General features: G+C 46.8%; 1 long non-coding RNA gene across 1 annotated transcript in view; it reads left to right on the top strand.

Annotated features, from left to right (window-relative positions):
- The first annotated feature begins 6677 nt into the window (after window positions 1-6677).
- LOC146835001 (uncharacterized) overlaps window positions 6678-19918 on the top strand; it is a 73435-nt gene continuing 60194 nt past the window's right edge. The window contains exon 1 of the long non-coding RNA XR_014960363.1: window positions 6678-6783. This is a non-coding gene — a long non-coding RNA (uncharacterized LOC146835001). The remainder of the gene's footprint in view (window positions 6784-19918) is intronic.

Here is a 19918-nt window from a genome sequence, read left to right as displayed (position 1 = left end):
GTGGCTACACTGCGTGCAGCCCTTATTCCACTGTCTTCTGTGCCCTTTCGAGTGTGCCCTGGCCATGTGCTAAAAATGCAACTGCTTCCATCTCCGGACATTGACCTACTGGTAAGGCAGTTAACAGGCCACTTGTACTGTTGTCCATTGTGCTTGCTGTTGCTTCTGAATGCATTCTACGAGCCTCCTGGAATGCTTCTGCTCCTAGTGATCTGGATCTTGGCTAAGCTACTGCCAATCCCGCACTGTCTGCTCCTCCTTCAGCGACTCCTGAGGGGGATGGATGGGAACATGTCCGCTCTATGGATCTGATCCAATGGGTGCCTCTGGAAACATTGTCTGCGGCTGCTGGGAACATCTACCTCTCGGAATCCATAAACAATCTGACCATTTCAAGCTGTGGAACTCTTTTATTTCTGCTTTCTTTTAAATGCAAAATTGTTTTTTATAAAATTTGTTTTAATACTGTTTTTATGTTTTAAATGATTTTAATGGCTTTCTCTATGCTATTTATGTTAACGAAGCATGATGATTTTTTAGATGTTACTATTTTTTTAAAATACTTATTGGCTCTATTTTAGCATTTGTCTAGGGATAGCTGTTATCGACTCATGTCCAGGGAGTGGGCGTCATGTGGTCAGGATATGCCTGTTAAGGAACACCACCATTTACACGCTCATTTTCTTAAATTGCCTTCTCTTTTAAACACAATGACTTTTGACATACATTTGGAAGCATCACAATGCCGGATTTCATTCTCTGAATCAACATTGCTTGCATATCTATTTCGCAGGCACACTATCACGACTCCTTGAGCATTTAGTACATGGGTTAACGTTCACTGCGCATATGTTATTGTTGCTTTTGTCCGGTAGGCGACAAAGCTAGCAAACTAGAATAAACTATTGCAGCCTGACTGGGGTTTCCACATGGCCACATGGGTGCTGTTTATTATATATTCAGAATCAATTCCTTGTTTAAGGCAGAGGAACACTCAGCTGACAGAGTGAGGTCATTGCATGCTGGAATTCCAGCACAGCAGATTCCTGTTTACCAATACGAGGGATGTTCAGCTCCTCACCAAGACGGACAGCCTGATGACACTTACCCGCAGGTAATGGGGAGTTAGACTACACGGCAGGGATTTGGCATATCACCCACCCTAGGCAAGACTAAATTAGGGAGCGCTAGACAGGAGTACACTATATAAAGTATTTAAATGTCAGCATATATTCACTGCTTTAATGAAAGATGTAAAGTTAATCTTTTTCACTATTCTCATAATGCTAATTATGCTACTCTGTTTCATTCCATTAATTATCGAAGCTCACATATTTTATTCAAGAATGACAATGCTTCAATAAATATTAAAATGCCTTGCTGAGTATTAGCCTTGTTGAATATTTCTTGTTAATTTCTTTTGGTATACATGAGAGTCCAAACGAAAGGGTTCTAGATTTGTTAACACAATTTCCTTGGTGGATCATAGTTTTCATGCTCTAAGGTTGCACGCACATTTGTCACCCTGTAAGGTTAGGAGTGCAGATGGTGTACTGTGAGCGAGCAGGACTATACGCCAACATATCCTGTGGGTGTGCGTAGAATCAGTCTGGCACAATTCTGACATTTATGTTGTCGAACAAACACATAGTTTTACAGGAGAGGTACAAGCCATACAACAGCAGGAAAGATAGTCTTTTCATAGATGGTTAACTGCATATGGTAGGAGATCGTGGCTACAGAACAATAGTCTTTACGACATAGGCACTTCAGTGTTTTGCAGGCTGTTTTGACTAGTTTCATTCATGAGTGAACCAGGGAGCCCAGAAACAAAGACAAGAACCTAGGTCTCCTAGATTCAAAGTCTTCTACTTCACCTTAAACATTGCCTCCTTAGCATTAACATTTTTACTGCTGTCCAGTCAGGTTCTTGCTTGTAGACTCCTCTGGGGTATTATAAATAATCCAAAAAGGAATCATGGAAATGGGTTCAGTCTGCTTGCATATAACAGTTCTATATGCATTGCCAAAGCCATAGAGTTGGACAGTTCTCAAATACCAACAAACTGATTTCTAAAGTATTTCCAAGAATCTGATTTTGAGCAAAGAGATTAAGATTACAGTTTTGCATGTTTTTTATTCTTTCTTTTAGTTTCCCTCTCTGAAAAAACCACCCATCAATTGTGTAAAACGCCAGACAACCGAGAGACCTAAACTGTAGCTTCAAATGAAAATTGTTTATCAAAGATAGTGAGTTCCCAGATTGTCATTTATCAGATAAGAAAAGCTTGAAAAAGAGGCATCGAAGTCACAAAAATGGACATTTTAGTTCCAGACAGAAATACCTGAGCGATCAAAATAAACACGCCCAAATCACCAACTATCAGTCTTAATGGCCCTATTACGAGTATGTTTTATACGAACTAGAGTCACTTACTCCTGGAAAATGAGGATTAACCAACACTTTCGCACAAAAAAGATGTGTGTCCTAAATTTGGAGAGGCTTGAGAAAGTGGAGCAGCTCAGAGCTGTGAGTTGACATTCGCTTCAACATAAAATATCCCAAAATGCTTTGCAGCTTCTTTCCTTTGTTTTATTTAATAGGTGCCCTAATAAAATGACTTCTTATTGCACATGTGAGAAATGTACTGAAACCACGAATGGCATTTCATGAAATGAGAGAATCGAAGGAAATCCGTTTGTTTCATCCAGAGTGAACAGAGTGGCAGCAAAATAGATTTCTTTTATTGCAGCTCACTCATCTAACACACATCACTGCTGGCAGGACTCCCTCGGCGTTACCCTTTCCAAAGCAGCAGTGGTTAATTACTGAAACTACACATGCACCTGAATAAAACGCGACAATAGATTTAAAAAAGTAATACCTCGTGCCTCCCCCCCTGCTGCAAGGCTAAACTCTCGAAATGGCAAACGAAACCTGAGATATTACCCAGTTTTTGTTGTGCCCCTCCTACCAATTTTTGCATGTCTGAAATTTATGCTTTTAGGACTCAGTGCACTTTACCATTGCTAAATAATAGCAAAGTGCTTCCTCTTGAACCTGTGTGCTGTATAGTGAACCTCCCTATTTGGCCTATTTACCCTTCCCATAAGTCCAATGTAATTGGTGCCTTAATTACACTTATGGCATTGAAAGTTAAATGCCATTAGTAGGATGCCGTGTGTGTATTTGCACCATCCAAGTGTTGGACTTGGCCCTTTTTCCCTAATTTTTTTCGTTTTTGTAGTGTTAAGGTGCAGGTGCTTACTTCTCCCAAGATGGCTGCCACAGACCCCTGCTACTGCAGGGTGGTCGTTTTTCATAGTAGCACCGTAGCTGCCAGGAGCTGGCTGGGACCCACAACAATGTTGCGATACCAGCCCGCCTTTTTGTCCCATAGTTAGAGTGGGGAAGCTCCTGGAAGAAGCTGGAACCTTCTAGAAGGGAGGTGGGGTTTTACTTTTGCCGCCTTGGCTAGAGGTCACCTGACCTAGGGCTACTTAAGAGTGGGAGGGAAACTTTTGTGGTGAGTTGGCCATTGGGGTGAAGCAGAGCTGGAAGAATCCACCAGGAGTGTAGGCGGTAGGGCCTAGCCAGGGACTTATGCCTCTGAGAGTGACAGGATTTAGGTACTGCCTCTTAAGTGAGTGAGGTGCCCTGTGAATCCCACTGATCTTGCCCAGTAGTAGGAGGACCCAGAGACTCTCTGCCAACCTGACTAGGAAGGACCTAGTCGCCCTCTCCATCCCTACCCCTGTAACAGAACCCCTTAAGGGCGCCAGATACATCTGCGCCAAAAGACTTCATCTGTCAACTGAGAACTGAAAACTAACTTTAAGAACTGAGACTGCATGACAAGAGCGAGCTGTAAGCCTTGAATGCCAGAGCTGGGACTGCGTGTCCAAGCTAACCTATTGAACTAATTGCTAAACCGATTGCCAAGCCACCGGGGATCGACCAGGTACTAGCGCTGGGACCCCCGCGCTCCCTGCCCTGGTCTGGGACCCCCGGCAGCGTGGTCCGCTGAGCACTTTACCCCATCCTTAATTTGAGCCCCCCCTGCGACGACGAAGCCAGCGCGCTCACCGCCGCGGCCTGGAGGCCTGGAGGAGTGCCCTGCTGTGTCACGAGGCCCAGGTGAAGCCCGGGGCCCCGTCGCTGCCGTCGCAGCCGTGTGAGGAGGTGCGCAAGGTCGGGGCCGAGTTCCCCCAACGTCGTGAGGACGGACGCCTGCTGACGCCGAGACGGAGGTAAGCCCGGAGGCCGAGATCTCCCCTGGTGCGCCCCCTGCTGGTCTGGAAACCACACCGCACTTGGCCCGGGTTGTCCCCTCCGTGGGAGTCCCCTCCCCTGCCTGCGCGACGGAGAGACCCCGCCGAGGTATCCTGTCCGTGTCCCCCCTGTTGTAATACTGAGCGCGGTGCTCTGTGAACTGCACCGGAGCATAGGGACCCGCTCCTCAAGTCCGGTCACCCTCCCCGCTGGAAGCCGCCCAAAGAACTGACTGACATTACCCTCGGGTGGCGCTTCACGCCACCGACCCTGCTTCCCCAGCCGGAGAGACCGGGACTGCGAGTAGCGCACTGTGTTATATGCTCTGCTCGAAAGTAAATTACATGCCAAGGAATGCGAGTAGCGCACTGTGTCATATGCTCTGCTCGAAAGTAAATTACATGCCAAGGAATGCGAGTAGCGCACTGTGTTATATGCTCTGCTCGAAAGTAAATTACATGCCAAGGAATGCGAGTAGCGCACTGTGTCATATGCTCTGCTCGAAAGTAAATTACATGCCAAGGAATGCGAGTAGTGCACCGTGTTATATGCTCTGCTCGAAAGTAAATTACATGCCAAGGAATGCGAGTAGCGCACTGTGTTATATGCTCTGCTCGAAGGTAATGATATGCAACTGATTACGAGTAACGCGTTGTGATTACTGTTCTACGCAAACGTTTCCACATGTAACTGATTGCGCGTAGCGCTGTGTTTTATGTGCCTTGCTTCACAGTACTAGGGGCCAGTGGTCACGAGGAGCACTCAGTTCGACAGGCGCCATGTTGATGAACCCAATGTTCCCCCTTACAAGTAGTACGCTGTGTTAGACGGCCTGTTCAGGGAAAGACTTTACATAAGCGCGCACAGCGCTAGAATCTCCCGCATTTAACCAGCGGGCGTGGGTACATGAACGAGGTTAGGCACTGCATAGATATCACCAAGAGTGTCGCATGTACTGAACGATGGTATTATGATTCATGTATTACCTTGTTATTTCCTGAACTGCAACTGATCAGCTATACTTGGATAAACTTGAAGTATTTGCATAATTTAAACGGTGTGGCGTCCCTTATTGTGTGTGACTCTAGTCCATGAGAAGCGTGTGGTGTATGGTTGCTTAACACATAGCCCTCTGATTGCCTGACCGGCTCGCGCCACGTTACCGCCCTTAGGGCCTGGTGAACCCAGGTTCCTACACCAAGTATATGACAAAAGTATATTTCTAAGCAAACACAAGGAGAGAATGGACGGAGCACTGAAACTTTTCATACACTCTCCCCCAGTCACAGATCTTAGTTGAATCCATCATCGTTCTTTAGCTCACTTCGCCACCCCAGTTCATACCTAGCTATATGCAAATCAATCTTGACCCTGTGCCTCATGGGAACAGTCCAGCCCGAACTGCCAAGCCAGGTCTTCCCTGGAGCGGAAACAAGCATCCTGGGACCGGTTTCAGGGTAACATCCCTCATCAGCGAGGCTAGCTTGAATCCAGTGGTAAAGTGAGCAAGGGACCCAAGTCTGGGCATACCCTGCCAACTTAGAGTGAACAAAGCAAACAAAAAATATATTTCTGCCAGTTGTACCTCTGTGCTCTGGCTAAGCTGCAGTTTAAATGTGCCGCAGTGACAGGGCTGGGAAAACGCCTATACCATGCAGGAAAAGTCTATTTTAAAATGTTCATGTCACCCCTAAAATTGCCATGTAAGCCCACAGGTAAGGGTGCTAATATATACAAATTGGGCACACTACCTATTAATTGTATGGTGTCCTCACAGTGAGATAAAACTCAAAAGCTATTTCACTCTGTAGGCCTGGTCTGATCTTTCTCTAATAGTCCTGGCTGTGCATAGATCCTTATTTTCCACCTCTGCCTAGGAAAGGGTTAGAAAAGTGCTTCAACATTATTTGCTGCTTAGTTTTTAAAATCTGACTTAATGGTGAAATCAGATTTTGATAACTTAAGTAGAATATCACCTTGCAGTGGCGGCTCCCCCATTGGGGCGTTGGGGCGTCGCCTCACTGCTTTCTCGCAATGCGAGAAGGCAGAAACATGAATGGTAATATTTACCATTTTATGTTTCTGCTTCTCGCACGGCGAGAAAGCAGAAGTGTCTGGTTTGGGGTGGGCGGTCCTGCTCGAGGGCGAGGAGAGTGGCTTACCCACTGTTGCGGGTACTGACTGTTTGGTCAGCCGGGCTGACCAAACAGTCAATACCCACAACAGTGGGCAAGCCACTCCCCCCCTGCCCTCGAGCAGGACCACCCACTCTCCCTTTTTCTCTATGTAGGCTGCTGCAGCAGCCTACATAAAGAAAATGGGCCGGCTGGGGTGCTCTGTGCTGCGGTTCACCAATCAGAACGCTGCCATTGCAGCGTTGTGATTCGCGGAGGTGAGAGTGGGAGGTTGATGAAAATGAGAGCTGCAGCCAGAAATTCCCGAATTGAAAAACGCAGGATGGCGGGAGTCGGGACCCATCCAGAAGGCAGAAGCTGAGGTGGCGCAGGACGGTAAGATTTATTATTTTTGTCTAATTAAACCCCTCCCGCCTCCACCCATGCCCCGGTGATGACCCCATTTACAGCCCCCCACCCGCCCGTCATGCCGGCCGCAACTGGCAGCAGGTCTGTTTGTGCAACTTCCTGTTAGTAAACCTGCACACAGCTACCCCATGGCAAGTAAGTTTAGTTTACACAGTCTCAACACAGATGATTCAACGAGTACACAGAATGCGCCACTAGCCTGGCGTGTAACACCCCCGCTGTTCCTGCACTGGGATTCAGGCAGAGCTCTGCGTGAGTACCTCGGTTCTGACACGCATTTGCTGCTCTCATAGTACAGGTGTTTACACGCCTGAGACAACGCATCCTTCTAATCCGGTCAGCTGCAGTCTCTGCTATTCCAGCAGTGGGACTCCTTCCCAGCTGAGCTGAGCTGGGCCAGCTCTGTCAGTACCCCTCAGACCTGACCTGTCCCGGCCCCCCTTGCTATTCCATCTAATACTGCGATACGTTGTCAAAGCGCGGTCAACAAATCCGTCAGCAATGCCAGGGTGTTAATTTAGACACTACAATGTTTGGTTCACATAAAGACAGGCTTGGCTGCTGTAGTGTGTTGTCACTGATGGAAGGTTATTGCGTCAAAAACTGTTAAGCATGCTCAACGTAGTAACGGTGCTAAACTATTAACCCATGTTAACCTCTGCAGCCAGCAGTGTTTATAAAACTACAGATAACCAGAGGATGGAGGGGAGGGGAGTCCTGGAACTATTTACCCTTTACTACTGTGCTGGGGTAATGTACAAGCAGTTATGCTCACCCTGTAAACCGGCACATTGTCTATCTGCAGATAATCTGTCAGCATGTCAATATACAAATGTATATTCATGGCATTTTCTGGTGGCTTGCATTAATTTTCTTGACGACGTTTCCAACTATTGGGAAGCACACAGCATGCATCCATTCTCTAACGTGAACTGTGGAATTCTATATTTTTAACTTCTCTGTGTTCCACTTCTCCACCACGATTCCTGGTAACACCGGCTTTCCAAACAAGGTCAAAATCTGAGTGTGCATTGTACTCATTGTTTTATCTGAGCGTGGCAAAAAAACTGCACAGTGCTTCTGCGCCACATGTGCTAAACCCTTTCCTAAATCATGGTTACTGGACGCATGGGTACAGCACGATGTCTTCGGAGCAGGAGTTTACAATATCCATCGTTTTTTTGGGAGAACAGCTTTAAGACCATAACATGGGTATATACTCATTTAGCAACAGTAATGTCAATTCTCGCTTACAAAAATACACATTTTCATGTTTAGGGTTGGAGGTTAGTTGATGTGTCCCAGATTCACCCATTCGCTCCTCCAACCATGTCCTCCCTCCACTCAGGTTAATTCCTGGAGTGCTATAACACTCTGTCATCTTCAGCCTCTTCAGTGGCAAATAATCACCAGTTCTTTTCACATACTCCCTATTCTCCATCCACAATACATCCACATCTATTTATACAGCGGTTAGAGTGCGTGTGGAAACCCATTTCCAGGCCTGTCTGCCCGCTCTTGAGTTTTGGGTAGTAATAAACTTCCATTGCCAATTTCAATCACTGTGACATTTTTAATCCTGACTTAGTGTTTTTCCAGGCCCTCAAATCTTAATATATAATACCTACTATCAGCCTACTACTAGAGGCACTCTTTCTAATCCTTATTGCTCATGCAAGATTTCCTGTATGTTGTACGTGTACCAAAATATACCAATTAAAAAAAAGATTTCTTGTGGTGACCCCATCTATGAGCATCAAACTCGCTCACTTGCTACTGTCTTATATTACTTTCATTGCTCTTGCACCCCACCATTCTGAAATTCCACCAGCCGCCACTGTCACCTTGTCAAAATTTACTTTAGGCTGCCTGAGTCAGAACTGGCTCAAAACCGATTTTACCACTCATCATTCCTCCAGCGCTGGAATTAACATCCTTGGCTTGAAGAGTTCACACATCTGACTCACGAGGACAATGGCTTTCCTCTGGCCCGAGCAAAAACCAGTGTGTGGTACTGCTGAGCATTTAGAAAGGATTAGCCAAGTATGTGTATTCCATCGCTGGAATACCCCTACATGGCTGGGAGAGATCACACCTTCGAGTCAGAGGACAATGGCTTTCCTCTAGGCCCAGGAAAAGCCTTTGTGTGTTACTTCTCACACTTAGAAGGGATTAGCTATCTGGGAGTGGACAGGAACAGTTGGCAGAATGAAAGGCACCTGCAGAGTTACCTCTTTTAGCATGATCCCAGGAACGAATTCTCCTGTTCATTCCCAGGATCTCCCTAGACAGTCCATCCCCAGTCACAGAAGGAGGGTTAACCAGTTCTACCACCTATCACACTTCCAGAGCTGGAAAACACATGTTTATCTGAGAGAGGAAACAACTATGGCTCAGAGGACAGTGGCATAACTCTGAGCCATGGAAAGGACAAAGTGTGTTAGCTACTGGTTGCTTAGAAGGGATTAACTATTTGGGAGTGGACATGAGCAAATAGCAGAACAAGCTTTAGCACTTGGAAATGCCAGTGAAAGCTTCTTCTAATCATCCCCAGGACCATCCTGGACAGTTAGGCTCCAGCCTCAGTAGGGAAAACATTTTTTGACCCTGTCAGGGGCATGGGAGTGGCCAAGAAGCTGAAGATAGGCCCGTCCAGGGGCTGCTGGGTCCCGCCATCTTAAAACAGAGACTCCTAGGTAATTTTACGGTAAGGCAAAGTGGAAGTTCTGTAAATGAGTTGGGAGGCCTGCATTGAAATTGGTAGGATATGGCAGTAAAGATCCTCCAAATACTGGCTCGTGCACAGGATAAATCTGTCACCTCCACCACCACCTATATAGAACATTCCTGGATTTGGGCAGACTCCATGTGAAGAAGAAAGCCCTACTGGATGAAGAATCCTGACCTCTAACTGCTAACTCCTAGCTCCTTTTCGAAGAAAAGGACTCACACAAGGACTTAAGTACTAAAGGACCCCTGAATCCTGTTGGCACCAAGGATTGGAACCCCTCATCAAAGATCAAATGATTGGTCTCCGCTTTACCTGCTTCAGGTACACCACAAAAATCATAAGGATTCCGGACTCCAGGAGGGGCTAGATTAATATGCAGCTGGGGTTGGAGAGAGGTTCGCTGTGCAAATGGTTTGGCCGGCCTGAGACCGCTGGCCAAACCATCATGCACAGTGAAGGGAGTGCACTACCACTCCCCTCTGTGCTGTCACCCCCCAGGCCCTGCCGCCAAGACTCGGGAGGAATGAAAAAACACAGGTGTCATTTGTTTTTGTCCTCTCATGCCATTTTATGGGGCGATGTTCCTCCACAAGAGTGGAGGAGCGGCCGCTGCCAGGGTGTAGTGAGATCTGGGTGCATGGTAAGGTCTGCACCCAGCTACCGTGCCCCTAGCTCCTACTATACAAGGTCTTCAGCCGTGCACTGTGAGCTCTGAGTACAAGCATGTCCTCCAGCTGCACCCTTTTCCCAGCTAATGTGCTTTCACTGCAAATCACGTCTGACCATGCCCTGCACGAGCCTCTGCCCCACAGTACTCCGTACACGTCTTCTTTGCCCATGATATGCAGGATCTGTGCTCGGGTGTCCCACCACACAAACTCGACCCCAACCAAACCGAATGCCGGGTGCACAATGCTTTGTGCAGAGAGTATGGCTACTGGCCACACCCCGATTTTTCTCCGGTGACCTGGTGCCAATGTCAGTACAACCGGCCTTGTTTAAGGCGATGGAGCTCTAAAGAGAGCTGCAGACTCAAGATGATGCCAGCCTTGAAATCTTGGATCCGTTTGGCTGACTCAGATCTTTTGGATCTATCAGCCTTTAGTTTTGGAACTGCGAGTCTTGCGTCAAAATTAAGTTGTATTTTTTTCTTCTTTTTTTAAATAGCTCTTAATTAAAGTGCATTTAAAGTTTTGTGCAGGATCTGCCCTTGTGTGATGAGACCACTTCATTCACGGGGCAGAGAAAGGCAATGCCACCTTTTGGGTGCTCCCACGATTCTGGGGAAGGTAGAAAGAAAATCAATTTTACTTTGTAAGCTAATAATATTAGAAAGAGATAATCAAAAACTATGGCAAAGGTACTTGAAAAGACCATGAAAATTAGAAGAGATATCATAGTGGCATGACCGTCATTGTGTGACGGGTGGGGCCCCTCTGTGCCATAGTTTAGCACAGTATGCAAAGAATGAATACTATCTGATAAGGACCAGCATAACACCTGAGATAGGCACCATGCTACTATGGATGACTGCACTATGCCAGGAATGACCAGCATTACAACAAGGCCAGCAATTTACTAGGCAGGCATGAGCAAAATGCCATGGATGTCTGCAAGCTTCCAAGCATTAACATCATTTTGCCAGGTTCAGCTTTTTAGAAGAGTGTACATCAGGCAATAGATGCCCACAACGTGCCAGCATTTTACGACTGATGGGCAATGGGCTGCCTTCCATGCATGCCCAGAAGAAGCCAAGAATATTATACACCATTGCACCAGGGCAGCATTTTCCCAAGGTGGGCCATAAACATCATCCCAATGATGGCAATAAGATTTCAAACATTCCACCATCATGCGAGAGCAAGCTTTTCACCATTAGTGAGCAATGGTAATTGTGGGCATACTAAGGATGCCCACAAGTTGCCAAGAATTACAACCATAGTGCGAGTACCAGCCTTTCACCAGGTGGGCAGTGGGCAGAGCATCCCTGATCTGTAAACACAGACGCTAAGACTAACACAGACATGCACACACAGGCAAGCACCCACACATGCTCAAAAACACATGGCAAGAACAATGTTATTCGTACTTGCTTTATGCTGCCGGCCAGATTTACACTGATGTCCAGGCTCACTTTGCTGTACCTTACACAACGTTGTGACAGAGTACCCCATCCGCCAAGATCTAAATCAGGCCATTAGTCTCTAACATTTACAACATACTTAACACAAATGCATCGGCGGGTAAATCCTCTTTCCAACTACTCAGGGAGAAAAATCTAAACATCATATTAGTCGCAAAACTTGGACAAAAGGTGTTCCTCCGTGCCAACAACTACGCTCATCATTCCCAAGGCAGGGAGATCCTTTAGTAAATACTGTTCTGTTGGCCTTCCACTCCACACTGTCTACACATGATCAGTCTGACCTACACAAAGTCCTGCTGGCGTGGATGCCGACGGATAGGCTCCCCGATGCACATCCTGCGGATGTGACCCGACTGGGGGACTTTTGGGACGCTACCTTCCTCGCAATCTCCCAGATCCAAGGCCTCGACCTAAAAAAAACTCCCTGAAGTATTCTATCTGCTCCATTCCACTGAAGGCAAAGGAATATTCCACACCCTCCTCATTGCCAAACTCACCATCCTTTCGTTTTTGGGAAAACTGCTTACTATTATGTATGAACTTAGGATCCACACGCTGTGGCACCTGCTGGGACATGAGAAAAGGGTATATGACTTGACAGACAAACCGCAGATCTTTCACAAATGATGGGGCGCGGTCCTATCATATTTGAACGCAGACTTCCATGGTATGACAAGCCCATGAACATTACAAGCGATGGGCCCGCCTGATCCCTTGTTGTTGCCTTGATATGCATCCTCTGAAGCTCTATATGCTGATCGGTAATGTATGTTTAGTGGACGAATGGTCTGAGTGGGGCTGCGATCTTGGTTTGGGGGAACAAGGAGGTTATTGTTTTGAGTTATTTTTAAGCTGCACTGCCTTCTTGTTCACTGTTTGCAAATGCACCAATAAAAACTGTGCAAAAGAAAAAATAAAGCAATTTTTTGTAAAGCTCCAACTTTCAAATTAAAATCTGTATTTTTGTATTTTTTTTTTGCCAATTAAATAAAACATTTAATCATTTCTGTATTTGTTTGATGTATACTTGATTCTGCATTTTCTGTGTGGCGTTTTTCGGGTTCAGATAGAAGCAATTGCTTAAGCCCAGTGGGTGCCAGCAGAAGTCCACGGTTAAGTACTGCTTCACCCTTGGCTGTCTGAGACGAGCTTAAGCATATACGGACATGTCTATCTATTTTATCCATTTATTTATATATTTGTTTATATGTTTTGCTTGAATGCATACCGCCCCCTTGGGCGAGTACCATAGCGCTCTACAATTAGCAAATTATACTCCCGAGATGCTGTAGATATATTGGAATTTGTGTTGGTTGTTTCCTACATACTAAATAACAATTCCCCCTACATTTCGACAGCAGCAAAAGAGTGATGGGTGGAAAGTTTGAATTGTTCTCAGGCTCTGGTATTCACTCAGGGCCGGGTGGTTTTTTTTTATAACTTTCCTGTGCCACCAGACTGGACCAACCACATGCAAATCAGTCACCCCCCCAAAACAAAGATGGTATGGCCCGAGCAGCTAAGCCAGGTCCTCTCTGAAGAGGCATATGAGCAACCCCAGGCCGGTTTGTCTGTTGTTGGGTCTAATCAGTCTATTGCAGCGTGAGTCCTACACTGCCCACCTTTCATGCGCTTGAATATACAATGGAGACCAAGCGTCAAGGCCCACTGACAATCAGGATCCAGCAGTATTTGCACATCAGAAGCCCTCTGTGTTCAGCTAATCTGTACCATTTACAGAGAGCGAAACTATACAGATGCAAAGAGCAAAGCACCCGCACGGCACCAATAAAACCACCGCTCACTTTCCTCAACAAACCTATCCACGGCTCAGTAATACTTGTACTTTAATATTCATCGCAAGCCCTAGGCAAAGTTTAACTTCTTTGAACAATCTTGTTTTCTTGCCTAAATATGTCCTTGGGAAATTGCACTTTCATAATTCCCAGTGATGGTGTTTGTTAAAGATTTTACTTAAAGATCAAACGAATGAAATTAATCTTCAAAAGATTTGTCTTTCTAATCGACACATAATACCTTTTTCATTATTTCCATATTACGAGATCCCATTTTGCACATTGGGGAAAAGGAGGACACCAGTGAAATCGTCAATTCAGACTCTTCTTTAGATATGAACTATTTTTAACGATGTAAACACCCATAAAAACAAATTAGACATATCTTTGTTCATTACTTGTTTTGGTAAATATTCGAACTTGCATTTCATATTGACTTCTGTGTTTCAATTTTACTGAGCACTGTCCTGAACAGCTCCTGGTTAAAAACTGCAGACACAACCTACAGGGCTGGAGTAACAGGCTCACCTCAATAGAAATGTTAGATGCTAGGATGGCTGTTCTCAAATACCACCAATTGTTACTTTCCCAAAGTTTACATTTCCAAGGGGCAACCTTGCTGCTGCGCATAAGGCGAGAGCAATTACACACACATTTCAGAGGTCAAACGTGGGCTTTTATCCCTCTGACCTCCCAACAGACCTGGATTTCATCAAGCACCCAGTGGTGCTCTACTGAATAGCAACCTCCACCAGAATAAGACTGGCTGGTACCCCAGAGGATGGGTGATGCAGTCAAATGTGCTTTGTCTCAATGGCCAAAGAACAGAGGTCCTAATAATGAACTAGGTACACTCGCCATCTCTCCCATTCCTCTGATGTAGACCATTGTGAGGGGCAACAATTGTAGAAGACAAAATGTGCAATACAGATGTTCATTTCAACATTGACTCATCCTTCACACCACAACTGACAGCAGTGAGTCAAAGCTTGTTATCTGTCTATTCCAGGGGTCTCTCTCTTAATACTGGCTTACCTGTAAAAAAAATCCCCATTGTCCTCACAGCGGTGAATCTAAATCTGAATTATTGCAACAGCATTTACAGAGGTTTTCCAAAAAAGGCAACTGCTCACTCCAAATAGCCCAGCATCAGAGCCCCCCACTATGGCACCAGGGGCAGGACATATTGCCCCTGGTGCCATAGTTAAAATAGCGTTTAGTCACCAGTTTACCTTCTCTGGGTTATTAATTTACCGGCCTCCGGGCTGTGACTCTGTTTTTAGGGCTGCTCTTCCTGAGTATATTAGCATAGAGGCACTAGGATGCGCAAATTTTAATGTTGTGGGAGACCTTAATCTCCATTTGGACTGCCCTTCTTTACCCTCTATTAGGAGCTTTCTGGCGGATCTTGAGGCCTTACAGCTCTCGCAGATGATTACTTTCCCCGCACATAAAGGTGGGCATATTCTTGACCCGTTCTTCACAAATCTAGAAGGACTCAGAGTTCTTGGTTCCTCCCAGTTGGTCTGGACAGACCACATGCTGGTGAAAACGGCATGCTCTTTGTCTGACTCTCCTTTTTTATCTCAGGATAGACTTGTTCTTAAACGACACTGGAACAAATTAAGACTGGAGGATTTTTACCATCAGCTCGAGAAGGTTCCTTTAGGTCCACTCACCGAGGTCGATTGTGGATACGACTCCTTCTGTGAGTGGATATCTGGTGCCCTCGATTCTCTGATTCCTATGTGTTGGTCCAAGTGTCACCAGAGGGAGCCGAGCCCTTGGTATGACACTTCCTTGGCATCTCTTAAGAGGGCCTGTAGACAGGCCGAAAGATTATGGAGGAAGTCGTACGACCCAGATCTGAAAATATGTTATCTGGCCAAGGTCAAGATTTATCACAGGGCAGTGTGTCAAACTCGCGCCTCCTTTTATGCTCAACAGTTTCAGAACTCTGCCAATCCATCGAAACTTATTTTTAAAGTATTAAAGGACTTGATGGCGAAGAGAGCAACTGCAGTGGAAATATGCTCGGACTCACATTGTGAGGGTTTGGCCTCTTTCTTCCATGAAAAAGTGCAAGCCATCTATCTCACTTTCCCAACGGGCTCCCTGATGCTAGAGCAGGTTGGTCGCACCTTAGGTGAGGGGGAATGCCTTTCCATCTTACCCCCCTTATCTCTGGAGGTGTTTGACTTTCTCAGCGCCAAAATCAAGTCTGGATCTCCGGCAGACCCGCTGAAACCGGCCCAACTCAAGACCCTGGCACCGGTTTGCCGTACCCCGGTGCTGTCCTTGATCAACCTGTCTCTCTCTTCTGGAGTGGTTCCCGTTAGATGGAAGCAGGCAGTAGTCACGCCAATTCTGAAGAAGGCGACCCTTAACCCCCTTAAACCTGAAAGCTACCGCCCTATCTCCCTTCTCCCTTGGGCCACGAAAATAGCGGAGGCCCATGTGAATGCCACTCTTACAGACCATCTTGGTAGGCTTAACATTCTCGACCCCACCCAGAACGGGTTCCGTGCGGGTCATAGCACGGAGACGGCCCTTCTCTCGATGGTCGAGCATCTGCGTTCCGTGCTGGATTCCGGTCGGACGGCGGTACTACTGTTATTAGATCTTAGTGCCGCCTTCGACACGGTCTCGCACGGGATTCTGATTCGGCGTCTTGAGGAGGTGGGCGTTTCTTGCTCCGCCTTGCACTGGTTTCGTTCCTTCCTTACGGATAGGTCATTCCAGGTGGCGATCCCGCCCGGTAAGTCGTCATCCTACCCGCTAGACCAGGGAGTCCCACAGGGGTCTTCACTGAGTCCCACCCTTTTCAATCTGTATGTGAGACCGCTGGCTGCGGTCGTCAAGCGGTGGGGCCTGACCATGGTCTCTTACGCAGATGACACGCAGCTGGCGGTCACACTGAGTGGGGACTCAGACCTGGAGGCTCCCAGGTTCTGTGATGGTCTGCGGGAAGTGGCTAACTGGATGAATTCCAACTGTCTCCAGTTAAACACCAAGAAGACGGAGATTATGGTGGTTGGTAAACAGGTGGCTTTGTGGGATGACAAATGGTGGCCTTCGGAGTTGGGTGTGACTCCCCTCCCAGCGGCAGAGATAAAAAACTTGGGGGTGTGGCTTGATCCTTCTTCGAGTTTCATCTGTCATACCAAGAAGGTGGCGGCTTCTTGCTATGGCCTCATCAGAGGACTTCGACCCATCCTCAAATTCTTTGATGCACCCACAAGACAGCTGGTGGTCCAAGCATCAGTGCTGTCCAGGCTGGACTATGCCAGCTCCCTACTGGCGGGGATAAACCAGTCAGAATTTCTGCGGCTCCAGCGGGTTCAAAATGCTGCGGCCCGACTGGTGACAGGTCTGCCCAGGCGATGCTCGGTGTCCAATACTCTGCGCTCTCTCCACTGGCTCCCTGTGCAGCAGAGGATTAGATTTAAGGTTCTCTGCTTTGCATTTAAAATCCTAAAGGGTACTCCCCCACAAATTTTGGAGAAATTGCTGATCCCCTATGTCCCCTCTCGCACTCTTAGATCGCTAGGCCAGAACTTAGCAGTGGTCCCGCGTTTTAAGTTGAGCAGAATTGGTGGCCGCTCCTTTCGAGTTCTGGCAGCGAGTTGGTGGAATTCTCTTCCTCCACAAATCCGGGCCATCGATGAGCTCCTTCAGTTTAGACGGGCTATCAAGACCTTTTTATTTGTTTAGCTTATCTGTTGTGTCTCGTCTCCTTTTGTCCGCTTTTAGTGCTGTGTTGTGTTCACCTTCTCAAAGCGCCAGGACGCCCCTTTGCTGGGGCAGCTGTGCGCGGTACAAATAAAAATAACATAACATAACATAGGACCAGGTTTTCGAAACCAAAATATGCGAAAGTCCACAGATATGGAAGAAAGACTCAAATTTGGCAGGATTTAAGAGACCAGGTCTAGATGACACAAGGTGGCCAGAATGACAGCACTTTCCAACAGAGAATTGTAATAACACGATGATGACAAGACAAAGTTATTCATACACAACCTTTAAATCTAGAAGCAAGACACACATTTCAAAAGTAACAATCACACAAGGAGAATGAAATGTACACTTTGCGATCCACTTTACATTGGGAGGGTTGGAATTGTGAATCTGGGACATGGGTAGCTTGTAAGTCCTTATTGCTACACAGCATGACGTTCTAGGTTGCAAAGTCCTGCAAGTACTTTATTATAACACTGCCATGCTCGGACTTCATGCCATTAACAAAAATGTGTTGTGATGATAAAATGATGCCTGCCTTTCTGCCAAGCTCATAGCGGCATAGGGGCCATTGCCATGTGGGACACCTTGAGCCAATCCTGAATTCTAGCCATTCCCACTTTGCATGCTAGGATGCAAAATGGGAAATGGAGCCATCTGTTAGCTACACAAGGTGAGAAGCGACATCAAAAGCTAAGGGCCCAAGTTAATATTAGCTCAAGCAACAATTTTTTTTGAAGTGTGCTTGCTCAGAAGCCCATCTCCTTCAAAGATGGCACATGAATTTAAACTCTTATGTGAATTTGTAGAGCAAGGCTAATCACCCGTGAGGGTATCCAGGCGCTGGGTAGGGAAGACCTGATGGTAGAGGAGTAGATCATGTCTGTTTCGTATGAAAAAGCCATGTGTTTAGGTTTATTTGGAATTCCATGAGAGAGGGGGAGGTTCTGAGGTGTTTCGGAGGTTGTTTCAGGTCTTGACTACAAGGTATGAGAAGGAGCGTCCTCTGCTTCTGGTCTTTTTGTTGTGAGGGAGGAGTGCTCTTGCCTGGGATGCAGATCAAAGACGTCTGGTGGGTTGGTAGAAGTATAGGCGGTGGTTGAGGTAAACTGGACCGGTGATGTGTTGTGGATAGCTTGAACTTACATCTTTCCTGGACTGGGAGCAAGTGGAGATTGTTGAGGTGTGTAGAGATGTGGTTATTTCATGGTATGTTCAGAATGAGTCTAGCAGCAGCATTGTAGGTGGTTTGGATTCAGAATAGGACATGCGCTGGGATTCCGATGTAGTATGTGTTTCTGTCATCAAGTCTACTTGTGATAAGAGCTTGGGTGACCGTTCGTCTGGTGTTCAGTGGGATCCACTCGAAAATCTTGCAAAGTAATCTCAGCATGTGGAAGCATGATGAGGAGACGGTGTTGATCTGTCAGCTGATAGAAAGGTTGGTGTCCAGGATGATCCCGAGTACCTTGGCATGATCCGCAGGGGTTGGTTGGGGAGCCAAGTTCAGAGGGCCACTGTAGGAGATTGGCATCGACTGCATAGTTGCCCCCAACTTTTTGCTGATGTTTTGACTGTTTTTTTTTCTCTAGCCAGGCTGTGGCCCTGCTATCCAGGACCCCAGCCTATCTGCTTCCTCTCTAAACTGATGTGAGTACTCTAGGTACATACCAATTGGATACTGAGGACACCCTGTGAGCCCCTTGAGATGGTACCCTAGGTACCCAGGGCATGGGTCCCTCAGAGGCCTACCAGGGGCTAAAGCACTCATTGTGCCACCCCTGGGACAGCCATACAAACTGACACCACCAGACCACTACTGTAGTCTGGGTAAGATGGTGCTTGCACCCCTTACAGGGATATAGGTATCCTGTATCCCACTTAAATACAACACATGTATCCTCATAGGTCACCCCTAAGGCAGGCCTTGCTAATCCTACAAGGCAGGGTGCTGAGATATGTGTGAGGGGGAACCCATACGTGAGTAGGGTCCCTCTGCAACTTTCGTAAAAACTAATGCGAGGTTGTTTGTAGTGCAGCCATACCATATACTCTTAAGCGCATTATAATCAATCGCGATAGCATGCTAACTTGAGAATGGCTGCACAGAACCATATCGTGTTTGGTGTCAAACATCTTGGAATCATACCCCCAATCCAGTCATTGGAGAGAGGGCATGATTCCACCCTGCTAGTAGGGTGATATGGTAAAAGCTGTTGATTTTAGACACCAATTTAAAAGAGCACACGTAGTACAAAATGGATCCTACCCGCCACCCATACGATTCTGGATGCCTGTTGCTGGGCAGAACTCCAGCCACGGCAGCTGGACAATAGGGATCTTGTTGCAGGGAGGTGTCCTCACCTCCCCAGACAGACTATGTGGATTGGAACTGGGTGGGTGCACCTTAGGATGTCTTTCAAACTTGCACGTAGGCTTCTCCAGTCCCTACTTCTGCATACACCGGCTCAGACCGGTTCAGAGGCATCCTGTCCCCTGCCCGGTGGGAAACACACAAAGGGGAGAGGGTGTAGCCACCCTTTCCCGCCTGAACTCCCATTGGTGGGCTCTGATTCAGACACTCCCCTTATCCCTGGATAAAGGTGGGTGCAGGGTCCCCAGAGCCTCAGATTAATCTTGGACGAGAACTCTGCTTCAAAGACTTGAACCTTCGACGAGCTGCCGCTC

Source organism: Triturus cristatus, chromosome 4_2 (genome assembly GCF_964204655.1).
Source record: "Triturus cristatus chromosome 4_2, aTriCri1.1, whole genome shotgun sequence".
Lineage (NCBI taxonomy): Eukaryota > Metazoa > Chordata > Amphibia > Caudata > Salamandridae > Triturus > Triturus cristatus.
Note: the sequence above shows the minus strand (reverse complement) of the source record. Positions and strands in the feature narration are given on the sequence as shown.